Here is a 17,086-nt window from a genome sequence, read left to right as displayed (position 1 = left end):
AATACTTTTTTAGACAAATGTCAGATCTTGAAATCAGAGAAGTCTCTTACAGCAGAATAGCATCTTTTAATGAAATTTTCAGGTTTTATATTTGTATTATATATTTGTGCTGGTTTTGGCTGGAGTAGCATTAACTTTCTTCACAGTGGCTGGTGTGGGACCGTGTTTTGGATTTGTGCTGAACACAGTGATGATGACATGGAGACACAGAGCCAAAGCCTCTTCTGATTTTTGTACTGCCAGGCTGATGGGGAGTACGCTGGGGGGAGCTTGGGAGGAACAGGGGATGACTGGGGATGGCTGAACAACCACATGCCCATAGGAAGTAGGGAATTCATTCCTTGCTTTGCTCACGTGCATAACTCTTGCCTTCCCTATTAAACTGTCTCTATCTCAATTAATGAGTTTTCTACCTTTACGCTCCCTATTCTTTCCCAGGTTCTGATGCTGAGGGAGTGAGTGAGTGAGTGAGTGAGTGGCTGAATGGAACTTGGATGCTGGATGGACTTAAACCATGACAATAAGAGAGTACAAACTTTAATTTTTGTAATACATGACAAGAAAAGTCAAATTACAATGATTTTTAAAACCCTGCAATTTTGAGGAGGCATTCTTACACCTAACTGTTGAGGTTGGATTTCACAACTCTGCTGATTCTACCTATATTTTTGTAAATAATTAGTTTTAATAGGACAAGTTTTAGGCAACTGTTAGAACCACTTGAATGAGAAAGCTGATAAATGCCTGGATGGAACACTGCAATAATATACAACATAAAGCCAACAGGAGCCAAACAACAATAACAACAACAACAAAAATAATCTCAGCAGTGCTGTGACATCAAAATAATAAAGCAAAGATGTGCTGGGAAAAAAAGCTGCAAAAGTCATGTTAGGGATTTTTCATCCTTTTAAGATTTCAATTAGGAGGAAAATAATCGTTTTTTCCCATTACAGATAATACACCACAACAAAAAGATTAATAGCTGCTGACTTAACGCAGACTTTCAAAAATTAGCTTTGATCAAAGGAAGTGCTGTAGTGAAAGTCAACTGCCCTAACCCACTTCTCACTTGCCTTTATAGTATTGAGCTGGCATGAACTCCCTCCCCTTTCTTGAATGGTTTCCTTTAAACTTCAAAGCCTAACTGGCTTTGAGGCTTAAGACACAGAAAGCTTTTTCCTTCTTCTTCAAAAGCAATTAATGACATGATGTATAATCTGACCTACAATCTAGTATCTTAAGCACACAGGTCTTCTTGATCATTGTGGGCCTACAGAATGTAAGGGGCTCGACAGAGAAGTTAATTGTGGCTCAGTAACTGCAAAGGGTTTTAGGGTGCCTGCCAGCTGATGAGGTCAGTCTGCTGAAAGAAAGGTAAGCAAGGGCTAATCTATCAATGGCACAAATTTGTCGATAAATGAGGCTATAGAGGGATTATCACTGCTTTACCTTTCATTGCAAGCTCCTCTTTCCTTTCCATGCTTTGTCTTTAATGAGTCTGCAGAGTTTGGAAGCCAGATTTCCCAGGACACCATAGTAATAGATATGGGGTGGGGTAATACAGACTGCAGTAATCACGAGGCAGAGGAATGGACAATATTCGTGGACTTTCAAGAACCACAACTGGCTACAGAAGATACAATGGATTTTGCAAGGTCTGGTTAGAGAAACTTCTTGGTCTGTTTGGGCAGCAGTGTTTCCAAACAAAGGAATAAAGACTGTATATGAGGTTTTTTTTTTAGTGTCAGCTAAAGGGGATTGCAACTTCAAATGGTAAGTGCTGGTAACAAAATAATTAATGGTTTAATAGCTGGTCCTGTCAAAGCCCTGGAAGATAGGAAATCTGGGAAAGCCCACTCTACCTGAGCACATTTTCACAGTTTTGTCCATGCATTTTGTTATTATAGTCATCATTAAAGTCATCATTCTTTTTTCATGAAATAACTTCACCCACTTAGTCTGCAAAAGCTATGGCAAGCAAAGCCAAGGAAAGTCTCTTGAGTTTTCTAACCATATGACATCTCCAAGAAAACCTTTGTCATAAAGTTGTTTTCTGCAATGATCTCTGCATGGGCCAATTCTTAAATTCCCCAGAATTGTAAGCCTAATTTGAATGCTCTGCTCAAGTGTTACACTTTTGTTTGAGCTGCTGTCCTCCCCTACTAAGGCCCAGGATGAAAACAGCTTTGGTTCCCTAAAAAATATGGCTAAAAACATTTGTTTTGCTTTCCACATGATGTAATAGTATTTCAAGTAACATCATAAGCACTTTCTACAGAGAGCCAGTGACTCTAAGACTTCCATCCAGAAAAAAAACAAAAAATCCTTGAAGGGTCTTCCCTAGAAGAACAGAAATAAGAAAAGAGAAAGAAAAACAAAGTAACAGCAATGGCAACTCTGTAAATCTGTTATGCAATAATATCAAAGTGTTTTCTTATACACTTGTAATGTGTATAAGTTAACTTGTAATGTTAAACTCATTTCATTAGCACACTTTAGATAAAACAGCTGTATGTACACAATTCTGCAGTTGAGAAGTCCAAGGTAAAAGGGAGTTGATTTGTCAGGCAAGAGTGCACAATGTGGAGAAATTAATGAAAAAGCCTTGGTTTGTAGTTTCCTGCTATAACTACTAGCACTAATTGCTAATTAGAAATTAGTTAGTACAGACTTTTCCTTGAAGTTCTGAATGAAATATTAACAAGATAGTAATTAAGTAATTCAGGGTCTGTTTGCTTTAGTGTTTGCATTAGCATTAACTTTAGTATTGTAAATCCAAAATCTGTCTCACTGATCTATAAACGTCCTTCTAAATTTATCAGAGACATCCTTTGCTTTCCTTCTTTTGAAGTTAAATTATTCTGAAACCCCTTTCTATGCATTAATGGTATCCGAAGAGTAACAGGTGGAAAGAGAAGGTAATGATGTAGTAAAATGCAGTAATTGTACCTTGCAGTGTTTTCTAAAAGAACAAAAACATTATTGTTTTTAATCCTGCTTTTGCATACTCCTTTACATTGCTTCTACTACAGACCAGCCTCTTCCCTAAACCCAGCAAGGTTTAAAAGGAATGCTACAACATGTAGTTAATCTGCTCCTGCAATGATCACAATCAAGCATGGCTAACCATGACCCACTAACCAAATGAAGCAGAAGCTGGGTTGCACTTGTGTGCATTACTGTTAAATTACACCTGGGGAGATTAATGTACAACACTAGTGGGGCATTTCATTTCTTGTGTGGTGCAGCAGGAGCATGCAGGCAATGAGCAACTCCTCAAGGCAATGAGGACCACAGTCAGTATTAACCACCTCTGCAAGGGGCAAGAGGTTCAAGAGCTGTTTGGCTAGAGCCTCCCATTTAAAGCTACATCAGGGTCTTGGCTGACCCAGTCAGAGTCCATGGATGACTTCTGCACAGCTAAGTGAGACAACTGGCTTCCAGCAGACATCAGGTCATTAATTCTGTTCTGAAACAATGCTGACTTCTCTACTTCATGCATGAAAAATAGAGAAAAATCTCACATCATTGCCGGTACAGAATCCAGCATGGCATCTTGTGAATCTACCACTGAGAACATGCTCAAATATTTTTTATTACAACACATTAAGCTAAAATCAATAGATTCATTTACTGAAATGGATTTAGTACTTCAGCGAACCAAGGGAAAGTAACACTTTTTAAAAAGAAGTGACATTTCATTACAGCATTTGGTTGTAAACTCACTGGCAGAAATTTTTCTGTATACCAATTAAACAGTAACTCACTGAAGTTAGTAACATAAAAAGCAATATTGCGTATTTACACTTCCCTTCTCAGTAAATGAAAACATCTACAGTTCTCAGCAATACAAATAAAGTCTCTGCACAATGGCTTTAACAATGCTGCCACATATCTGATATTTTCCAATATTTCTGAACTATTTTCCCCAAAGATATAATATGCTATTGTCTCTACAATCAACCTTTTTTCATTTGGAGAGAAGCAGAAGTGGCATTTTGAAAACATCAATTTGCTGAAATATAATAGTACCACTGAGTTCTGTTGTTCTTCACTTTCATTCTCATTTTATGCTAGAAAGATAAAACTGCAGGGCTTTACTACTGTCAAATAAAAAATAAATGAATAATGGTTTTGCTGACTATTACATAACAAGATACTGCATCACTATTAGTCAATTGAGTTTTGATATATATTTCTCTCTCAAATGGGAAACTTTACCAATACTATAATCATGCTGGAAAACTGCCAAGAAAAGGTATATGTGAGCCTTGCAATAAAAACTGTGAAACCAAATTTGATGAAGAAATAATATAAATATTTTAGTGTAAATTACACAAATAGAGAAACAAATTAAGAATTCAAAAGGAAATAATCTTACCTGATTTACTGTCTATGTATAGCTTCATTTTCCCCTAGGATTACTGCTTTGTAGATATTAAGGACATTTTTTAAATTGTACAGGTGCTATTTATAATTTCCTTGGGTAGATCAGCATCCTTCTACTTTCACTAGTATAAAATCTCATCTTTTTCCCTACAGGCTAGTCTTTCATGAGCATAATCTAGTTTAGTTACATCTTCCTTATTTGTTAACCTTCTCTAAGAGTCACCAACTTTTTCATCAGAGCTCTAACATACCCTAAGCTGCAGGACTTACCTGGTTTTGAAGACTTCTATTATAGGATAGAAGTGGTGGGGAAAATGGATATCTGAAAATCAATTACCAGTAGTTGAAGTGACAATTGAGCTACAGGACTTGTCTGTGGGGAATACTATACTGGAAATGCTAACTTCCAGCTAAAATAGCTGTACAATAAGAATGTGGTTCTACTCCAGCCTTTAATCTCATACTTAAAAAAGTCCAGAGAGAAAGGCAAGACAAGTATTTATGCCACTATATTAGTTACCTAAAATCTAGGAGTTAGTTTCTATATGTAATTCACAGAGAGAGACTGGCACCTCTAGAAAGTGATTTGAAAGATTCAGTGGGGCAAACATCAAGCATTTTTCTTAGACGATCCCAGACTCATTCTTGGATTCACCTGTTTTCCACCACCTACACAAGGAGCCTGCAGGGTCTGTGGTGGCTGAAATTAGATCATGTGACCTTCTTTATAGGTATTCTAATTAGACAGGATATTATCTACAACCCCATTTCCTTTCAAAGCTGACATCCTGCATAATTATCTCATTTGATATTTCTTCTACCTTCTTTGTTATTGTTTGCAACCCTATTCTTTTTCATTTATCTAAATTTAATCTGTATTTGCCTTTTACTAGCCCTAAACCAGCACAGTACCTCTCAATACAATATTTTTTGCCATCAACTGTTTTTTCTCCAGTCTTATCAGTATTTGACATTTAAAATATTTCTCATTCATGATATTCACTATTCATTTTACATATAGTATAAAGAAAGGTCTCAGAAACAATTTCCTAGTCAAAGAATTTCCCTATTATACCATCTCTCACCCTTTGCAACTTCAACATCTTGATTTATTCATGAGTAATTTATTTTAAAGACATTATCATCTGCATTTCACAAAGGTACTACAAGTTCAAGCTCATTTATCAAGTTCAACCTCATTTGTTCAGTTCAGATTCAAAATAATTCACCTCTAAAAAGCCTAATAAATTTAGATACTCTCTATCTATAAACTGTACAGTAACAATTTGCTTTCTTTTCCCCCCTCAAACTTGATCTTGGCTGATGTTCTCATTCTTTAAAACAACAAACAACTAAGAAATGGTAAAAAATGCCTAAAATGTCTTGTGTTGCCCCTTTCAATTAGAATTAATTTCTAATAAGGTCTGATATTTATAATTTTACTTAGAATCTACTTTTTTATTTATTCTTTCTCTATGACTGTTATCCATCCCACTGCCTTTATTTCATTTGCCTCCACTACCAACAAAAGCCTCTAATAGAAAATAAAAGATGAAGAATTTATTTCAAAAATCAGAACAGATTAATAAAGAACAATTATGATCATAAATATGGTATTAAATGAATATTTTCTGATGGAAATAATAAAGACATACAAATTTAGGACACTACTTTCTCTGAGGACAATTATCTACAATAAGTTTCCTAAATTGTGTAAAACTCCTAGAAACTTGAGCACACTGCCATACTGTTGGAGTATTATATTCTAGTAAAAAGAAAATGCAAATGCAATCACATTTATGGAAACTAAGTGTGGGGATGTCTACATCAAAGGAAAAAACAGTCCCTACTGCCAGTCACTCAAGCATAGGAGCTGGCCCCATAAACAGCTGCTGTCATCAAGGTATCCTCAATTATTCAGAACAAATTACACTCTCTATGTGCAGAGGCACACCCAAACCAGGTTTGACAATGCAGTTATAACAGAAGAACAGCTGCAGCAACAAATTACCATGTTCAAGAGCTTAAAATCATCATGGACAAATCATTCTCTCTGCCAGATGATTTTTGCAAAATATAAGAAAGCAAAACAAAAGATGCTGCCAACCCCAAATCACCCAAGTATGGGAGCCAGAACACTCTCACAAACACTCCACAAACACTGAAGCTTGTGAAATAACAATGTGACAAAGAGGACAAGGACAATAGCAAAGCACAACTTGCACTACAGCACAAGAAATCTGGCAGTTTTACAATGACCTGACCAGTTATTCCACCGTGACAAGTATGAAGGCTCAACGCAAAGCAGATGAGAAGTATCTGCAATATTATGCTCATCTATTGCAAAAAACAATAACAATAAAACAAACCCTTCATTTCCAGGATCTTTCTCAGCAATTTTTAGCTGGTAGTGAGCAATAACTTTATGGTTCAGAAACAGAGCTTAAGCCTTTTGTTTTGCCATCTTTTCAAAGTGGAAAATAAACTGTCTATTAATGTGTTATTATAATGAGGCATAATCTGCATGTCCTAATGCTCACATTTATCACAGTATGTTTCCATATCATTTGGCATAGGAAAGCTACCATAAGAACAATCTGCTTACCACTTTGAAAATTCAGTTTTCTATATGACTGTACCTCTCAGAATGGTATCTGTAAGGGGTCAATGGTAAATACTTGGAAAAATACCAGTAAGGTAAGAAAGCAAATAAAATCAAGAAGGAATGATGAGGGAAAAAAAAAAAAAAAAAAAGAGAAAGAAAAGAAAATAATGAAAACCAAAGTCTCATGGCACATACATTAGCTACTACTTGTTTAAAATCTCATTACTTATCAAATGAAACAGGAAACTCCAAATCTAACATCTCTAATGTGATAAAAAACTGGTTTTTGGCTTAATCTTGTGGGTAGTATGACAGAAATACCCCAACCAAATCAACTGAAGAAGATAATACTAATGGTCTCAGGGATTAATTCTGGAGGCTTTTTCCAAGGGTCAGTGCTGCTGCTGGAACAGACAAGACTGTAGGGGAAGGGAAGGTATGAATGTTAGATAGCATGACTGTGACCTCCCAGCATATATGCAAGTGTTGTTTCCTCTGGTATCCTGTATTGTAATTCTGTTACACACCCTCTTCCCTTAATAATGCACAACAGTTACAAACCATTTGACACATTTACAAAGTCTCTTGGCTCATTTACATCCAACAGCTACTCATGGGCAGCTCTTCTCCCAGCCCATTACTCCTGAGCTTTGCTACTAATCTAGCTACTGCTGCCACTTCCAATTTCTTTTCTTCTTTGCTATTTTTCTTTTTAAATTAGTTATATGGCTCTGAACAATCTATAAACCTCTTGAGTTTTAGACACATTCCTGAGAATACCAGCTTCTTTCAGCTCCAGTTAGACTCACAAATTTTTAGATTAAGACAGAGATGCTTTATTTTCAACATATACCGCATGCTCCATTAAAAAATCCATACTGTGTCATTACAGGAAAACAGCTGCAGAATGACTTCAAAGTAAAACACCCATCTTTCTTCTTCTAAATAAACATTTTAGTGAAGAAAACACAGCATGTTCTTTGAAAGAGGACCACAGGATCTCTGGAATATAATGAAATTCTACCTCTTAATGGAAAAAGGGTGCATTTTTTTGTATTTTTTGCATTATGAGAAAAACAGACACTTTCAAGGTAAACATATAACAAGAAAGATCCCAAGATACTAAGAATGGAAGTACTGAAAGCCTTGTATAATGCAAGTTGTGGTCACAGCCATCGGAAAAGATAAGAAGGAGAACTGACAGGAACACTGTATGCTGAAATTAATTAATGTATGCTATTCAATCAGTAACAGCAGAGATTCAGAAACATCCAACTCTAAAATTTCCCAATAATATATCCTTATGAACTAGTTAAATTTCACAGCAGTGACTGCTTATATTCCAAAATGTCACAGAACCTGAAAAATTCAGGTCAGAAGGGACACCCAGCCAACACCCAATCCAGCCTCCTGCTCTAGGCTGGTTAACTTCAAAGATGAGTCAGGTTGCTCAGGGCCTCTTCCAGTTAAACTCTTGAAAATCTGCACAGACAGAGGTTTTACAACGTCTTCAGGAAACCTGCTGCTGTGCCCAACAAACTTCCATGCAAATTTTTTCTTACATCCAACTTTCCAATTTTCCAATTGGATTACTTACATCCAATTTTCCTGCTTGTCCTTCCCCAGGCACCTCTGAGAAGTGTCTTTCCTTTGTTCTGCAAACTCACTTCAGATGATGGAGGATTGCAATGAGTACCCCCTTTACCCCTCCCTTCTAAACAGACCCTATTTCTTTAACCTCTCCACCCAGGCCATATGCTCTTCCCTTCACCATGACTCCAGAGGGACGGCTTCTCGTGCCCCGGGAGCCCAGAACCGTGCACAGTTACCCCAGATGTCTCTCAGAAATGTGTGAGCAGAGAGCAGGGACCTTCTTCAACCTGCTGGCAAAGCCCTGGCTAAGACAACCCCAGGTGTGGCTGGCTCAGCTCAAGCTGTGGCCACTGGGACCTTCAGGTGCTGCTCTCCAGAGCTGCTGTGCAGCCACTCAAAGGCTCCAGCTCGCTCTGCCCCGATGCACAACTCTGAATTTGCTGCTCCTGAACTTGTTGAGGTTCCTTTGTCAGCACTTGTTTTTCTAAGCTTTTTGAGAAATGAGGTATGATCATACTGATTTTGTATTGCTAAGATGCATTTGTAAGCCCAGGAAATGGAAGGCTTGAAAAAACTGCAGTCTGTTCATTTTCATTTTTGCAATACTCATGAAAAGCATTTGAAGGCTTTTTTTTTCTCTACACAGTTAATATAGAGGTAAATAGAAAACAATAAAAAATGCCCAACAAATTAAGGTCTACAATCAATTAACTATTATTTTAACCTTTCCAGAAGGCTTAATTCACCCCACGCTTGCCAAGAACAAAGAAGCTGAAATAACAAAACCTGCCCCCCCCACACCCCCAAAAAACCCAAAAACTCAACCAAAAAACCCAATTAAAATCATATTCCAAATAAAAAAAAAAACCCAAATTTTTCTATCTTTTTGGCAGCAACAAGATAAAACTGCAGAGGAAACACTCCTAATTCTGTGGACTTCTATGGAATACTGCATGCTTTACAGAGAACCATTTTTAAACTGAATTCATAGCTATAATCATGAGAAAAAGCAAAATGGGACCTGATCCATCAGAAGAGCGTGAATTTACAAATTATAGCTCATTAACATTTTGTTCTTAGGGGCAGCAATTGTGACAGCACACAGAATCACTGCTTCAGTTTTTGCAGTGCTAATGCAGATTTTATAGTTATTCTCTTTCTGTTTACATCACCAGTTCTAAGGCTGGATTTTTTAAAAAGTATTTTATTTTTGCTCCTTAATATGTCTACAGAGATTAAATATGTCCACTGTATGCTGGCTTTTACTGTAATATAAATGCAAATATATAATATATTAATATTTATTTCTATTATTGGTGTCTAACATTCCCAGGCAGGACTGAGAGCTCTAATATTCCAGGACCTGTAGAAACACAGGACCTCTTGCCCTTAAGAGAAGCAAATATAATTGATAAAAGCTGCAACAAACAATGTCAAGACATAGAGAAAGGTAAGGAGGAAATCAAGGAAAAAAGAATTAAGCAATATGCTTTTTTTCTTTCCTAATTAATTCTCAAAGTAGTGGTTCAAAAGTGTCTTTTTATCAAAATGAGCTAAATTCACTACCTTTACCAAACATATAACTTAGGAATGAGCAGTTGGTGATTTTTTGCTAGCACCTTACATTTTCTAACTTGCAGTTTGTTCAGCAAATTCTCCCTAGCACCTCCTCCACCTTCTTTACAAGGTATCAGCTGTGTGGGTAGGACAGAACCTCCCATGGATTCTGTTACTGCTCTCATGAATTCAGAATTTTGTTATTGAATATGTTCAGATTATTGTTTAGGACACAAAGAAAGGCATCTTGAGCTTGGGACAGAAGATTCCAAGATGTCTAAGTACTCTAGGTTCCACCAAGTTCACTCCAAGTCCTGTGGTGTCCTGAAAATAATCTTGCTGCTGAGAATTATTAACTTTATCTTTAATGTAAAATCTTTCAGAATTCCTGCCAAAGGCAAGCACAAGAGTCCACAACTCTATGCCAGGTATCTTTTCATGCATCTCAGAGAACCCTGAAGATAAAAAAAAAAAAAAAAAAGCTGCATTTGACTCAGTACTGTGGAATGATGTGAAAATAGTGCAGAAAAAAAGGAAGGAGTAGAAAAGGACAGGTTCAGACTCCAAAAGGCAACACAATATGACTTTCCATGACTGGGAAGTGCACTGGCCCATACAGACTTTCCATAAGAAGACTGTACATTGTCATTGTACCAATAAACATTAAGGCAAAGTCCTAAAGTCTCACTATATTGAGAAATGTATTTTGAAATATTATCTCTCCATCAACCCTATTTTTTAAAGTTTTGTGCTAAAGCTGTGTCCATGTGTTGACTTCCGCATGCCACACAAGTATAGGTGGTTACCACAAAACACAGAATAATAAAAACAAAGAGAAGGATTTCTTTACACAGTTTCTCAACAGCCTAATACTAGCAATTCCAATGATGTCCAGTACAGTTTCTACGAGTAGCAAGAGGATATGAAAATCCTGCTGTAACATCCCACAACACTCTATAAAATGTAAGAGACACCCACCAGTTCTCTTGGAAGACTGTTAATAATAATAAGTATATATAATTAATGTTGATTACTTTGTCCTAAAGATGCAGTTTGAACTTCAATAGAGGCAGATTATACAGCTTTATCCTCATCCTGTGTGTTTTAATTTAGAGTGACTGTGTTTAATGAAATGTAGAGACTCAGATTACCTCGATTTATCTTCTTCCTTCACAATCACCAAATCATGTAATTATCACATTCATTCTCAACACTGTCAAGGTATTTTTTCCTAGTGGAGGTTGGATCCAGATCTGTAGCTCTGAAAGCATCCTTCAGCTTTCAGAACAAAATTATTTCTTTCTAGGATAACCCATTTGCTGTTCTATCATTACTTTCCTAGCTAAAAATAATCTTCTCCCGTTTTTCTTCCCCTCACTGTCCATGTTAACTCTGGTAATAAGAAGATGAAACAATCCTTCTCTGACATTATCTTGCTAAACTAACAAAGGTTACAGTTATTTGTCTTTAATTTGACAGGCCTCTGTTCAACCCAGTGATGTCTCTTTCAGTTTGAAATTACTTGCCTTCAATGTGAGCAACCAGAACCAAACACTTAGATATAAATCTGCACTTCTGTTTTCTCAGGAACATCTCACTTCAGAGATTCTAGGGCTGTACCATCTTCAAGCTGAAGACATTATTTCCCTAGGTCATATTCTATGGCATTTCACATCACATAAAACACAGTAACAACACAAAACAGTAAGAAGGGGAGATAGGCTAGAAAAACAAAATTCAGGTCGTGACTTGACCATGATAAATGAGTTCTTTTGCTCTACTATTTGCTCTGGTAGTGAACATAAAAAAAATCTCTGTGATATGTATGAAAGAAAAGCATCAAATAATTAAGATACCAACATACTCTTAGTGGTTGTCAAAAGGCTCAAAGGGAAAACTTTTAAACATTTTCTGCTAAAAAAACTTTACAGACCACACTGCTACTGTGGAGCTCTGTCTGGACAGCAACTGATTGCATGTTGAAAATTGGACCAATTCTCTCTCTACATTTGGAGTGGTCTGAAGACCTGTATCCTAAACAAAGGCATCCCAAGCTTTGGGATCACTCGTAGTAGAAGTCATTATCACTCAGGGAAGAAAAACATGCCAGCTTCAGTTGAGAAATCAGCAGCTTATCCTGCCTTATAAAATAACCTCTTAAGAGCAGCAAGACCATAAATTCATTCTTGTTCCCCCTTCTTCAGCAAAGATTGTTTGGTAAATTGTGGCAAATCATTTCAGTAATCAGCTACAGAGGTTTGACATTGCTGAAGGATTCATGAATTATGTCTGACCTAGTCTTCAGACACCAGTTCAGCCCAGCTGTTTGGACAAAGGTAAAGCAGCTATGTTCATGAGGTTTCAGCTCATGAGGTTTCAGCTCTTGGGAACATTACAGTAAATTACCTGAGGTGCTGAGCCATTGCCTGCAGATCTTAAAGTAAAGGTGGATGGATTTGAATCTGGAGAGTCTACAGGTTCTGATTTGATATGATCAAAGAAATTATTTTGTGGTGATTACCTGCTGCAAGGTCTCTCTCTGGAAGAACTTTACTAAGCTTTATCATGTTTTAAGTTAAAAGTGTATTTGCCAAAGGAAAATGTGGCAGGGGGACAAATAATAGCTTAGAACCAAACTACATTCCTGGAGTGTAGGTGGTCAGCTAAGCTGTCTCAGCAATCAGCAACACTGTTCTCAAGTTTAATAAAATCACAGAATAGGCCTATTGATGTGCAGGTCAGAGAAGAGATCTTGATTCCTTGATAGTCCTTGACAGCAAGACTGTTGTAACTACAGCAGCAAATTCTCCAGAAGCAAACTTAAAACTCAGAATCTTTCCACAGGGATTCTATCTAAAAAACCAAAATACTAACAACACATTATTATTTTCAAAATATTCTTTTCAATGTAACTGTCCTCATATTCTATCAAATCAAACAATTCTGTTTTGAACAAAGTTACTATGAAACTTTTAATAACTACTCTTAAAATACTAAAAATAAAAGAGTAGTAATTAATCTTTATCTAAATGGTAATTTAATGTGCTAAGAAAGCCAAAAAATGAAACTAGTCATTAGCACATAGTAAAGACTGCCAGAAGCTTCATTACTTATTAATAATGGAGAACACAGTGTACTGAGCCATTTCCCCTAACCCCAGAAGCTACTAGGAACTGAACCGCAAAAACTGACAATCCTAATAAATGGATTAAGCAGTATGATTTTCTTTATAGATATAATTACTGTATATAGTGTACCTAAGTTTTCATTGTAATCTACATTGATCAAATCTCAAGTTTAAAAACAATGTCATAAAAACCCAGTAACTTACCCTTCCATTGAGCAATTATTATGTATACTGGGAAAATTGATTTAGTTACTTCTAATAAAATTTCTATGATAAAGTTTTTGCTTTAATAGTATCCTTGTTAGCAAAAAAACAAAACAAAACAAAACAAAAAAAAAACCACAAACAAACAACAATATTTAGGAAAAAAAGATAAAAGAAAGCTTGCCAGTTAATTCCAGCTAATGACAACACTTTATCTTCTTGATCAAGATTATCACTTATAGGAACCTTTTTCATTTCATCACATTTCCAAGAGGTGTTTAACAAATCAGAAAACCACTGGTCCTAAACCATTTAAGATCCAAGGAAAGCTGCAAATCATTGCATTGCTCCAGAGGTCATTGAAAGAAAGCAGAAGTGACAGTAACCACTACTATTACTACTAACATAGCTTAAATGGGAAAAGATACTAAAAGCAAACATCTATGGTGTTCTACAATACCATTGAGTGGACATTAGAATTAAACAGTAATTTAGAATAATTTTATTTAGAAACAAAATATTTTTTTTTTTAAATAACTAGCCTCTATTAAATTCTTCAATATAACCTTAAAGAACAATCCCCTGGGAAAAAAAAGAGAAACACCATAGCAGAATTTTGAAAGAATTGTCTCATAAGCTAACTGAAACAGCCATCATTTATAAGTCACTGAACTTACTGAAACTCACTAAATATTAACTATAACAAGAACAATCACAAATACTGTGCAAAAATTTAAATATTCTATCATAAACATTGTTCAAAATAGCAACCCAAAAAATCTTGCAATACCTATGAACTAGCAGATTATTAGAAGAGTTAAGTTCCCTCTAGCCAGGAAAACTCTTTTTTCCCATTTCTGCTATCCATCTGCTACCAGATGCAAGATTCAAAAGATTCAGGAGTGAGTGATTCACATTTCTCTTGCATAATGAAGTATCCAACAGCTATGAAGCACAACCACTGATACCACTGAAAGCAAGTTGAGGTGGAAAACCAGGTAATTTCAGTTAATCTTATCAGTTCAGCTATGTCTCAGAAACATCATAAATATTGATATATATTAATGAATTATTGATATAAGAAAGAAAGACATAGAAAAATCATCCTAGAGGAGATATTACTATTTCAAACTCTTTTCTCAGAATTGCCATCTACAGTTCTTCATCATCAAAGACACTGTTGCAATTATATCCTGCATAGTTTAGGAAAGTAAAACATGTTTGCTTTTGGGAAGGGATACTTTGATAAGGAGTTTTCCTTTTTGCTGTTCTGTAAATGCATATAAACTGAAACATGGATATATAAGTTTATATGCTACTATGAATATTTCAAAGACCTGGTAACATTCCTACTTGTCCAACTGAAAGTGCACTAAAATGCACTGGAAGACTGCTGTCTAATAATGGTCCACTTTGAGTAATAAATCTACACTGGCAGAGGACTGTAGTGGTTTGGGGCATTTCTTAATGCATACATTTGGCAAAAAATGCTGTATCTTAATAGAATACGTAATACTTGAGATGTTTGCAAATGAACATGGGTGGGTAATTTATATAACAAGAGGGACCAATCTATCACACAGTGTGTAAAAGCATATTTGAACTAAAAGGTTATAAAGATTGCCTTATATAAATTCAAGGACCATATGTAGTTCCCTGGTCTTTTAACTGATGGGATCATTAGCAAAAGCGTATTAAACACCTGAAGAAGTGCTGAGGGAAGAATGAAAGAAACCTGTGTCAACAGTTAAGAAAGACCACTGTACATCTCCAGAGTACATAAACTTCTTTTTGCACCACCAACTCTATTACTTCTTTTTTCTTTTTTTTTTTTTGGTGTTGAAGATCTCTATAAAGTTGTGACACCATCACTCCATACCAGTTCCTCCTGTTGCCATGCAGCAAAAATCAATCTAGAATCTCAAGCAATCAGAGAGGAGCTTCAATTTCAAAAGCTTTTTGTCTTTGTTAACTACATGCCATTTCCTAGTTGAAGGTAATAATAATCCACACCAATCAGCTCACCACTGCAGCATTGTTTTTAGCACCAGAAACAAAGTGAAGCAAGGCAAAGCAACAGTGTGCAAACATACACCTATATATATCCCTATAGCTCCAAAAAGCAGCTATATTTTACAGAGTGCATCTTGTGGAATTTGCTTATTCAAACTTATCATTGTAATCTCTAGTAATTAAGTGGAAAATAGGCTTTGTTTTAAAAAGGCAGCAACTGGAATTTATTTTGATTATCCACTTAACCTATCCTGTGGCAAATGCAACATTTAGGATGAGACTAGACCAGTGATATATTACCAGAAAATCCAGTATTAACTTACTCAAATTAACTGTACATCAGGTATTTACCAAGCATGGTACCATGTATAAAGAGCTGCAGACACAACAGAAAATGCTATTGTGCCCATATCTTCAACACTATGCCATCTCCTACTCTAAAAAAACCAACAATAGAAATACAGAAGGATATTGATCTGAGATACCGGTGGGATTTCAGGAGCAATTAAATAGATTAAGTTTCTGTGGTCTGGAGGATACAAGATGTGGTAATGTCGAGGGGAAGATAAAAATCAGGAATAGAGAATGGCTGCTTATCACTTCTCTTGACATAAGGGCTAGGTTGAACCAAAAAGATTAATTTTGCAATAAATTTAAAACATATAAAATAATACCTTAACTCACAATGATAGTATGGCTTTTTATGTTGAAAATATAGTGGAAAATCCCTCAAGTACACTGAGATAGGGAAGTCCAACTGAATCTATTTAGCAGTAGGATGCAGATACCACTTCCAGCAGAGAAGACACTGCGTGCAAATTGCAGGAAGCTGACTACATGTTTGTATTTATTCTGTTAGTGCCTTCTTTCCCTAAGCATTTGCAAGTGGACTGCTACTCCATCCTGCAGCTGGATCCTGCACAGCATCTCTGCAGCTGTCCTGTGAGCAGAAGGGTCTCTCCTTGGCCCGAAGTATTAGGAGGGGTACCATTGATGACTGCAAGCAGCAGAAAACCAGTGGGGTGTCCACCTCTTCTCTCTCACTTCCAACCCAGGGGACTTAAACTCTTCCCAGCCATGGGGAAAACCTCCCATTTTGCTACTTAATATTCTCATAAGTGGATGGAGCAGGCAGAAACAGAGCCTCATTTAGAACAGGAGAACAATTAACTTTTATAAAGTTTTTAAAGAAACACTGGTCTGAAGAGGGATTAACAAAACTATACAAGGTTATTTTTTAAGAAACTTCTAGCAACCTTTTTCATGCAAGTAACATTTTAATTGTTTGGTTATTAGCCAAACTGAATAATACACATGTAGGAACTGGAGAGATGAGTGAAAGGGAAATAGGAAGATGAAAAGCAGGCATTTCTTATTTTAAAATAATTTTAATACAGTACCAAGGTTTAAGTTATAAAACGTATTTGCTAGATACAGTTGGGAATACTGTTTAGCAACATAATTAGGGATGGAAAAAGAATAATCTGAGTATTAGAAATTTATTTTCATTTTGATGTAAAACAAAACCAAGGTTTTTAAAATTCTGAAGCACAAGCATATGCACATTGTGGAGGGAACAATGCATCCAAGAGTGC

General features: G+C 36.1%; 1 protein-coding gene across 1 annotated transcript in view; it reads right to left on the bottom strand.

Annotated features, from left to right (window-relative positions):
* The window catches only part of RNGTT (RNA guanylyltransferase and 5'-phosphatase), a 169,530-nt gene that overhangs the window by 15,810 nt on the left and 136,634 nt on the right, over window positions 1-17,086 (bottom strand). The window lies entirely within an intron of this gene.

This window comes from Lonchura striata, chromosome 3 (assembly GCF_046129695.1).
Source record: "Lonchura striata isolate bLonStr1 chromosome 3, bLonStr1.mat, whole genome shotgun sequence".
Lineage (NCBI taxonomy): Eukaryota > Metazoa > Chordata > Aves > Passeriformes > Estrildidae > Lonchura > Lonchura striata.
This window is presented reverse-complemented; position numbering and strand designations above follow the sequence as displayed.